Source organism: Suncus etruscus, chromosome 11, assembly GCF_024139225.1.
Source record: "Suncus etruscus isolate mSunEtr1 chromosome 11, mSunEtr1.pri.cur, whole genome shotgun sequence".
Taxonomy (NCBI): domain Eukaryota; kingdom Metazoa; phylum Chordata; class Mammalia; order Eulipotyphla; family Soricidae; genus Suncus; species Suncus etruscus.
In genome coordinates, this window is record NC_064858.1 from 21,408,541 (window position 1) to 21,418,776 (window position 10,236).

At 46.5% G+C, this 10,236-nt stretch overlaps 1 protein-coding gene and 2 pseudogenes across 1 annotated transcript in view; 2 read left to right on the forward strand and 1 right to left on the reverse strand.

Annotated features, from left to right (window-relative positions):
• CCDC91 (coiled-coil domain containing 91) overlaps positions 1-523 on the reverse strand; it is a 258,097-nt gene extending 257,574 nt beyond the window's left edge. The window contains 1 exon segment of the mRNA XM_049783896.1: positions 496-523. The gene's annotated coding sequence lies outside the window, so the exon portion shown is untranslated.
• Positions 524-4,176: 3,653 nt separating this feature from the next.
• On the forward strand, positions 4,177-5,022 carry LOC126022013 (E3 ubiquitin-protein ligase SIAH1-like; annotated as a pseudogene).
• Positions 5,023-7,253: 2,231 nt separating this feature from the next.
• Positions 7,254-8,531, forward strand: LOC126022800 (TBC1 domain family member 13-like; annotated as a pseudogene).
• The last annotated feature ends 1,705 nt before the right edge of the window (positions 8,532-10,236 follow it).

Below are 10,236 nucleotides of genomic sequence, written 5' to 3' on the forward strand. Positions count from 1 at the left end.
GCGGGAAAACAGAAACCTGCAGGCTGCTGTCTTGCAAAGGCCACCACCTGCAAGCACCTTGCTACCTGGAGCTGAGAATCCAGGAGGGGAACCGGCCTGAGTCACTGGCAGGAAGAAAAAAAAACATCTTCTAGACCATCTCTGGCTCAACCCAGAGAGACCAGGGAGCAGGTGACAGCGGGGACCACCCACAAGCTACACCCCCTCTCCTGACCCCCCCAGCCCACAACCCCTGAAGGCAGGGACCTGTGATCAGGCCTAGGCTGATATTTGGCCAAGCTCAACTGGACCCCAAGGCTCCTTGCCCACGCCTGGGATGGCTTGGCCGTTGCCCAGAGCAATGGGGTGCAGGTGCAAACCTCACCCGGGGATCTGGGGGAGGGGGAGGACACCGGGCCACGTGCACCGGTGCACCCCGTTGGGGGACGTTCCAGCCTCGCAGGCATGTGTGTGCAAGGGGGCCTGGAAGGAGGAGGAGCCGCTTGGCACCTTTACCTGCTCGCAGCCGCGCGCCGCTTCCCCCAGGTGAGCGCGTTCAGCTCGCCCGCCTGCACCCCGGGGGCGCAGCCGCCGCCACCACCACCACCCACTAAAAGGGGACTCGCACGCCGGCTGCAGGGTGACCTCTGACCCGGAAGTTGATGTTCTCCAAGCCCGCCCCGCGCCGCCGTCACTCCGCGCACGCGCCTCACATGACCGACGCAGGGCTGACCTCTGACCCGCACGCGTCCTTGGCAGCTCTACTGCACCTACCTGGCCCTGCTACAGGTGTTTCCCCAGCTGGGCCTTAACACGCCACGCTGGGCTTTTTGCACACATCCACCCAGGTTGCATCCTTTCTTCCCCACCCTAGCTGTGCCCCTAAGAGCCTGCATTGTTTTAAAAACGCTGGAGACACCCCCCCCCACACACACACACACACACTAGCACTGAGTAGTGCTCCAGCTCCTCTTTGGGATTTGGAAGGCTCCAGGTCAACAGATCATGTGCATGACCTCAAACCTCTATACCTGAATCTTTACGCCACGCTTGATTCAAACCATTTTTTTCCTGAAGTAAAAGAAAATGACATAATCAAATTTGTATTTGAAAGGGAGATGGGAGCTTAGGTGCATTTCAGACTGCCAGTGCCTGGTAAGAAAACAATCCTTGAGAAAGACATCATGAGCATTCTTGGTTTCCATTGTGGAGAGATCTGGAGCTAACTCAAAGAAGAGTTTTTGCACTGAGGGCACGTCTGCCTTGCTAGGCCAAGCCATGACCTTGTGGAGATGAAGCATATAGGCAAAGACCTCTGCCCTCACAAGGGTGGTTTCACAAGGGTCAGACAGTCAACTTAGAACATAACTGGAAGATACCTACCTACTCATTGTGTAGCAGAGAACCTCTAAAATGGGCAATTCGTATTTTTGTTGAGGAAAACGGCACATTTTGCAGTCAACTGGAGGCAGCAGCCATTAGCATGAAATCCTGACTCCAGCAGTTTCCAGGATGAGCAGAGAAACAGTTCTACAGCCTATTTATACTACAGGAAATATGCTGCTTTCTAACATTTGTCTACCTTCTAGTCAAGGTTCTATTTTCATTTGCATATCAGCAATCTTCTTCTTATCTGTCTTTGTATATCCAGCTATCAAAGTGTCTAGTGATTAGAATAAACATTTTTTGAACTGAGTATAATTACTGTTACATCATTTTTGTATCTAGTATCTCTGCTGCAAATGTCTGTTGAATTTCTTGGAGTTGCCATTGATATTCATATTCTCTACTTCTATCTTATCTAATATTCAGTATTAAACATTTCTCATAATGAGGGACTATAATATTTATTGAACGCTTGCTGTGTGCATGGCATTGAATTATCTTAAATTCATTACCTCTTCATCATCCCAGTCAATCTGCAGAGAGATAATTGACATGTCCTTTGTTAGATGAAGATGTGCGCACACACACACACACACACACACACACACACGCCCACTCACAGCACAACATCATACACTTCAGCCTAAAACCAGGGATTTGCTACTCTGCTCTCTCTAGCTACTTTGTGTGTCACCACTTGTTGGGAGCATGTTCAATCCTACAGGTCCAAAAATGTCTCCACTTCCCCTGGTAATCTGCCTTTCCTAGGTTCTTAACATGTCATCTGATGAATTTTAGGCCATTCACATAGAGCTGTGCAATCATCACTGTAATCAATTTAGATACATTTTTAGTCACCTGAATAGAAAACCTTTTGCTAGCCATAGCCTATTCCACCAAACCCCAACTCCAAATTTAGGGTACACTAATCTATTTCCTGTCTATAGAGGTAACCTATCCTGACTATGCCATCAGAAGGGTGTCATGCAATAAGTAATATTTTCTTATATGTCAGTAAGAAATAACCATGTTTTTAAGGCTGTTTTTCCTAATCAGTAGAGTTTGGGGTTGTTTCCTCTTCGAAGTATTACGAATACCAGTCAGTCATCTACAAATGCTTCTATAACCTGTGTCTTCAGTTCTCTAGGTTACATATCTGGAAATGAAACAGCTAAACCTTATAGTATTGTTAGGTTTTTCTTGTGAGGAACAGCAGTTTTTTTCCAAAATGGCTCCATTGTAGAATTCCATCAGTACTGTACACAGGTCATGGTTTGTCTACAGCATCTCTTCTTATATCCTAAAGGCTCCTTTCCTTGTTCTGGCCTTTTCTGTAACCCTCCATATATTTCACCTCTATGGTTCTGACTCTGCAGGTCCAACATTCTAATAAGTTGTAGCCATCTAATGGAAAGTGCAGGGCTTGCAGCCTCAAGAAGATCAAGAAAAAGACTGAAAATGAAGTCAAAAGGAGTGATAACTGGTGGGCTATTAAAATGTAGATAAGTAAACCTCAGTGGCACTGAGGAAGAAATACTTTTCATAAAATGTAAAGATCAAGACATGGTGATAAACATTGATAGGAATTGACCAAAGAGGAAAACAAAATGCATGCCTAGTGAAGGAGCAGGTGTTCTTGCAGGTGTCTTCATTCCTGTGAGTGAGTGCAGCAGGAGGGTAGTATCCTGCAAAGGTGATACAGAAAAGTATTGAGTGTGCGTAGATGCAAAGGGAGGGACATGCCCTGTCTACATAGGAAAAATGGAGTTATGGTCTTGTATGTGGATAGTTACATAAGGACAAAGTGTTTGTAGATAAAAACATGAGAAAAGAATCCTGGGCAGGTAAGGCAGGAGGGAAGTGTCTTGTGTAACTTGGCACAATACCAGAGTAGTGTTCTAGGTTGGCAGTTCATTGCTAGGGCCAAGAATGCAGTACCTTGGTGGGAATGTTGCACTGGTGATGGGGGGGGGGGTGTCCTCTTATATGACTGAAACACAACCACAATCATGTTTGTAACCAAGGTGTTTAAATTAAAAATATTATTTGGAAAAAAAGAATGCAGTACTTGGGACCATCAAGGCCACTTCAGTAGTTCCTGGAGTCCTACAAGCAATATTTGGCAATTTTGGGGTGCCATATTGTGCCAGAAATTGAGTCAGAGTGGGCCATGTGCATGTATGACAGACACCCTAATCCCACTTACTATCACCCTAACCCAACTCATGTTTTCTTCAGTAAATGTACAAAGCTTTGAAAATATAGTTATAAGGATATCAAAGGCAAGACACTGGCATTGTGTCAAACTTGCACCATCTAAACCTGTTTTAAGTTACTTGCTCTGAATAGAAGGGAATTCACGAAAAGTTGGGCTCTGTTTCGCTACTTTCCATAGAATGCTCTTACAACTTTTCAATACATTCATCAGAGGCATCGCATTACCCATAGCTTGCAATAATAATAAATCTAATTTTTGCAGCAGGACAGTCACAATTTCACAAAAGCTAATAAACTTTTGTGAAATTTAAATTTTTTTTAAATAATGCAAACAGACATAGTAATTTTCTTTATTAGAACCACACATATTAAAACCTAAACATAAAGTTTCAAAAAGTAAATGAGAGGGGGACTCACCAAACGGAGGCAGTTGCAGTTTCTGGCCATGCTCTGAAGCAGGTGGCCCAGGATGTCCCTTTGGAATGGGCACTGGGAAGAGGCGGTGGCGCTACCCATGGTGGCAGGGGTTGGTGGCGGCGATGGAACAGATTTGAACCAGGACCGGGGTCCGAGGCATGCTCTCCACCCACAGAAATGAGCCATCAAACTGCCACAGCATTACCTACTGGAACTTCAAAGTGTACACTGTCCCAGAAGTTGCCTGCTCTGACTGGCACAACTGCATCCGACAATGATTTGGCAAGTCTTTTTGAGTGTCCAGTCTGCTTTGACTATGTGTTACCACCCATTCTTCAGTGTCAGAGTGCCCATGTTGTTTGTAGCAACTGTTGCCCAAAGCTCACCTGTTCTCCAACTTGCCAGGGCCCATTGGGATCCATTTGCAACTTGTCTATGGAGAAAGTGGTCAATTCAGGTTTTTTTTTCCCCTTGTAAACATGCCTCTTCTGGATGTGAAATAATTCTGCCACACATAGAAAAAGCAGACCATGAAGAGCTCTGTGAGTTTAGGCCTTATTCCTGTTCTTGCCCTAGTGTTTTCTGTAAATGACAAGGCTCTTTGGATGCTGTAATGCCCCATCTGATACATCAGCATAAGTTCATTACAATCCTACAGGGAGGGGGTATAGGTTTTCTTGCGACAGACATTAATCTTCCTAGTGCTGTTGACTGGATGATGATACAGTTCTGTTTTGGCTTTCACTTCATGTTAACTTTGTAGAAACAGGAAAAATATGATGGTCACCAGCAGTTCATTGGAATTGTACAGATGATAGGAACACACAGACAAGCTGAAAATTTTGCATATCAACTTGAGCTAAATAGTCATAGGCTGCGATTGACTTGGGAAGCGACTCCTCGACTATTCATGAGGAAATCGCAACAGCTATTATGAATAGTGACTGCCTAATCTTTGATACCAATATTATTAACTGTTCAATCCAGAATTCTTCTTGGATCCAGGAAAGACTGACAACCTAGTAGATAGGCACCTCAATACTCTACAGGCAAGTTTTATTTCCTAAATGAATTTATATGTGTCTTACAACCTAATCAGCCATTTAATTGAGTTGCTTTTGTGAGTAATCAAGTGGAAAAAAGACACTATTTCAGAATCGTTAACAAAGTCTTGAAATCATTCATGACTTAAACCAGGACAGTTTGGGTTTCTATTTCTCCTGTCAAAGTAGAAACCTAGGATTCATACGGATTCACATTTATATCTTACTCTCCCTCTAGACCTATGTGACCTAAGTGCATGCATCAGCTACTACCATCATGTTTGCATTCTAACTAACATAATGAGGAAAAGAAGAAAGAAGAGCATTCTTCTTTTAGGGGGAGATGATTACATATAGAAGTTTTCAAATGCTACTTCAGGCTCTGTGCAGTTGGGGAACATATAGAGCCTAAGACTCTGATTTGTATCACTCCTTGCTCAAAATGCCCTTCTTATAACCCAACCATAATGCACATGTTAAGTTTCCTGCTATAAGACTCCAATGTTTTGCTCACATCGCCCCAGCAAATGACTTCTCGTCCCTTTCAGAAAGGTCTTAGAAACTGTCCACTGTGACAGGCCTCCTTGTGGTGATGTCACTGTGCACTTGTCTTTACAAAAACCTACTTCCAGCAATAAGTAGGTTCTGGGCCTGAAATGAACTCAACCAGAAACTGGCCAGAATACTTCGGCACTTTTACCACTTTCAGCCCAACTTCTCCAGCCTTGAGTCTTTCAATGTCATCTATGGAGTGATTTCATTCACACTGCCTACCTGTTAAGCCCCAGAACAGTTTGTTTCATGAATCTTCTTCAGAATTCTGGGTGGAGAATCTTGCCACCATTCCCGCCACATGGGGCATTGCAATTATTGGAAACACTAGACTTGTGGCAGAAAAATGCACCACTTGGCTTGGGTTATTTCAGGAGAGTCTTTTCATACTCTTTGGTATCAGGGAATTGAATTCTGAATTATTCTTTTGTCTGACTTATATAAGAGCCTATCTTCCTGCTCTTCTATGTAGACTTAATAAGTGGTGTGTTCTCTGAATCTACTCACAGAAGTTTTGTGTCTTCTGAGCCTGTCCATCTCTATCCAATATCTGTCTTTGTATGTCTGTCCTCTGAGCCTTCAGATTCTCCCCAACCATCCACCATGCCAGTCCTAACATTTCTGGTGGCTCTGCATGTGTCTTGGCTGACATTGAACAATGTTTGAAATTCAGCCCTCTGTATATAAAATCTTGATCCTGATCCCCAGCTTTCTCTGATTTCCTCTTCCAGGAAATGAGGGTTTCTCTGTATGCAACCAAAGAGTCCCCTTAGACTTCCTCCTTGGCTGTTAATTGCTTGTTATTCACTCTCTATTGTTCCTTATTCTTCTGCAGGACATTAATGCTTAGCAGTTGCCACCCAGCCAGATTAGGTTTTGAGCTACTTTATTTCCCGAGTATATTTCAAGTATCTGTTTGTCTCTCCAACAGGGAGAATTTTAACAACTGGATTAATCAATTCCTTGTGCCAGAGCCAGTCTATGCTCCACATACCATTAGTGATAAGTTTTTATTGTCAGCAAATGTTCAATGAAAAAGGCCATATGAGTCCTTTCATCCTTAAGTAGATTAAATACTTAGGTAAAAGTATAACAAACAGGTGCAAGAGAAATCAGTTTGTGAAGGGAATATTTGAAAAAAAAAATCACATTGACTAAATGACTGTTCTATGAAATGTACAAAGAACTCTACAAACTCAATAGTAAGATAAAAAGCTCAATTTATAAATGGGCCAAAGACTTTAACAACTACTTCCTAAAAATAAAAAGTAAGCATATGAAAAGATATTTTACATCATATGTCATTGGGGGAACTGAAATTTAAAACAACAGAAAGATGCCAAACCACACCCATTATCGTGTCCAAAATTCAAAATACTAGCAATAGTAGTAGGATGTACAATCACATAATGCAGAGGGGAAGACCATCATTCTGGAGGATTCTTAGCATTTTCTGCAACAGTCTCAGTACCTGGTATACCAAAATATCCACATAAAACCTTTCCTATGGATATTTGAGGCAATATCGATGATGATCACAGAAGTAGCAGAAGGCAAATGGTTAGACTTGGAGACGTCAGACAACAAAATATTGTTTAGTGCTAAAGAGAGAACCAGGTCCAGCACCCCGCGTCCCTGGGGGGCGGCGGCAGTGGCGGAGGTGGCAGCAACGGGGGGATCCAGAAGTCAACAGCACCATGTCGAGTCTGCACAAGAGCCGGATTGCAGATTTCCAGGAGGTTCTCAAGGAGCCCACGATTGCCTTGGAGAAGCTTCGGGAACTTAGTTTTAGTGGGATTCCCTGCGAGGGTGGACTGCGCTGTCTCAGAGAGAGCCTCTTGGGCCTCCATGCTGGCAAAGCAGAGGGAGCTATACGCACAGTTTCTACGGGAAATGATCATCTAGCCAGGTGTGGCCAAGGCCATCCTTGGGGTGTCCCGGGAGGACGTGACTTTTGAAGACCATCCCCTGAACCCCAACCCTGACAGCCGCTGGAACACCTATTTCAGGGACAAGGAGGTGCTGCTGCAGATCGACAAGGATGTCCGGCGGCTGTGCCCGGACATCTCCTTCTTCCAGAGGCCCACCGAGTGCCCCTGCCTCCTCATCCTGGACCCTCAGAATGAGTTTGAGACCCTTCAAAAGCGTGTTGAACAGACGCTCAAGTCCCAGACAATGGCCCTGAGCTCCCCGCACCGGAATGCTGCCCTCACAGCCCTGAACGAGTACGAGGTGCTGCCCAGTGGCTGTGAAGCCCATTGGGAGGTGGTAGAGCGCATCCTGTTCATCTATGACAACCTCAACCCCGGCATCGCTTATGTGCAGGGCATGAACGAGATAGCCGGGTCCCTCTACTACACCTTCTCCACCGACCCCAACAGCGAGTGGAAAGAGCACTCGGAGGCGGACACCTTCTTCTGCTTCCCCAACCTCATGGCTGAGATCTAGGACAACTTCATCAAGAGCCTGGAAGACTCACAGTGTGGCATCACCTGGTCTACAAGATGGAGAAGGTGTACTCCACGCTGAAGGAGCGCGCCGTGAAGTTCTACCTGAAGCTGCAAGAGCAGAACATCAAGCCTCAGTTCTTTGCCTTCCTCTGGCTGCTGCTGCTGCTGTCCCAGATGTTTCTGCTGCCTGATTTGGGACTCCCTCTTTGCCGACGCCTGCCGCTTTGACTTCCTGCTCTTGGTGTGCTGCGCCATGCTCATGCTGATCCGGGAGCAGCTCTTCAAGGGCGACTTCACCATCAATGAAGTCTCCTGCAGGATTACCCCATCACGGATGTCTGCCAGATCCTGCAGAAGGCCAAGGAACTCCAGGACATGAAATAGGGGGCACATGTGACTCATATTTGGGAGAGAGAGACTGCTGCCCAGGCCGAGAGGTGCACACACACCCACTCCTCCCGGCCCTGCCCTGAGCTTGCCAAGTGATTGTTGGGGCTGCCCCAGTAGGCAAGGCCCTGTCTGTCCTGCCCTCCAAACTCCTGCTCGGGAGTCTGCGTAGGAAGGAAGGGGACACTGAGGAGCGAGGAAGTACTGGACCACCTCATCATCTCCACAGAAAAAGAGTGTATGTGCGCACGTGTGCGTGTATGTGTTGGGCCAGCTCCGATCACCCGGAGTCTTGTCTGTCTGTCTCCTTTGCTCCCTCCCCTCCTCTCTATGTGACTGTCAGTCTGCCTCCCTCGCTCTCTGCCTGTTTTTTGGGGTGCCTTATCCCCAGCCTTCTGCCCTCCCACCTGCTCCTGATCCTCACATTCTGAGGAGTCTAGCCCAGTCCAGCCCTTTGTGGTTTCCCAGCCCCTAGTCATGTCCCAAACCTGGTCTTGCCATCCACCTGGGGGATCCTGGAGCTCCTGAAACCCCAGTGGCCCCGGTACTTGTTGCCTCTTTCCCTCCTTTCTGCCTGTGATGAGGAAGAGGTCGGGGACCACCATGATGAGGGGGGTGGACTGAGAGCTCCAACCCTGTAAACAGTGTACAGGGCAGGCATTCATGTGCCTCCAGGAGGTTATTGCTGGTCATTGATGGGTAGGACAGGTGCTGTGAAAGCAGGTGGAGATAAGCTATTCTGAGTTCTGATCCAATGCGCCCTGCTTGGGGGCCAGAAGACTCAGTAATGGGGTACACGGGGCCTCTTGTCCTCTCTGCCTGGCCAGGGGTACCCTTTCTGAGTCTACTGCTGCCCAGGCACCATTGGTCCCATTGGTGCTGCTGGGAACTCATGTACTTCATTGTACAGTCATCTCTCCCGACACAGTGTTTGGGGCATTTTCCCTACTTATTCCCACTTCCATATATTTATTGCAGATTGGCACGTGGTAGGCCTGAGACTGTGGGTGGGTGGGATGGGGCCTGTTTGTCCTTCCTGCTCTTAATATTGGGTTCTGCCAAAGTCCTGGTCCAGTACTGCCAGGAGGGTGGGACACTGCAGTTGACCCAAGTGGCAGGGGGACACTTGCCAACATCTTCCTTATAGTCCAGTGCCCAGATTAGGCTGCAGTCCGCCTGGTCCCCCACATCCCAGAACTTGTCAGCTGGTGGTTCTGCCCTGCTCAGAGGCCCCCCAGAGTCTGAGGCTGGGGCTCCAGCAGACACTGCCCAGGCCCCCTGATGCATTCCTGCTTGCCTCTCCCTCCCCTCCCTCCACTTCCATTGTTGGGGCCATACTACTTGAATCCCTGCATTGAACTTGCCTCCATGGCAGATCTGCATCCTCTCCCTTGCCTTAGGGAGAAGATCAAGAGCACAGGAACCATGTCTGGGTTACATTGAGCTCAGGGGAGATCACCTGAAGACAGTACTACCGCCCTGGGGTCCCCTCTGCAGGCCTCAGGGCCCCTGCCCAACTGTACACTCCTTCCAGCACCTCCGAATTTTTGTTGGCTTCCCCCCCCCATGTTCTGTTTCTGGAATCAATGCTATTGACAAGTTGTCTTTAATAAATCAAGTGTTCTTTGCAAAAAAAAATAATAATAAAATAGAGAACCCAAAAAAAGACAATTAAAGCATGGGAGAAAATAAAATACATTTACTAAAAATGATAATCAAATTGAAAGCTATGTATGAAATATATAAAACTCTAGAAATTTATGGGAAAGTAAAATAATCAGTAGTTGCCATGGATTAGTAGAAAG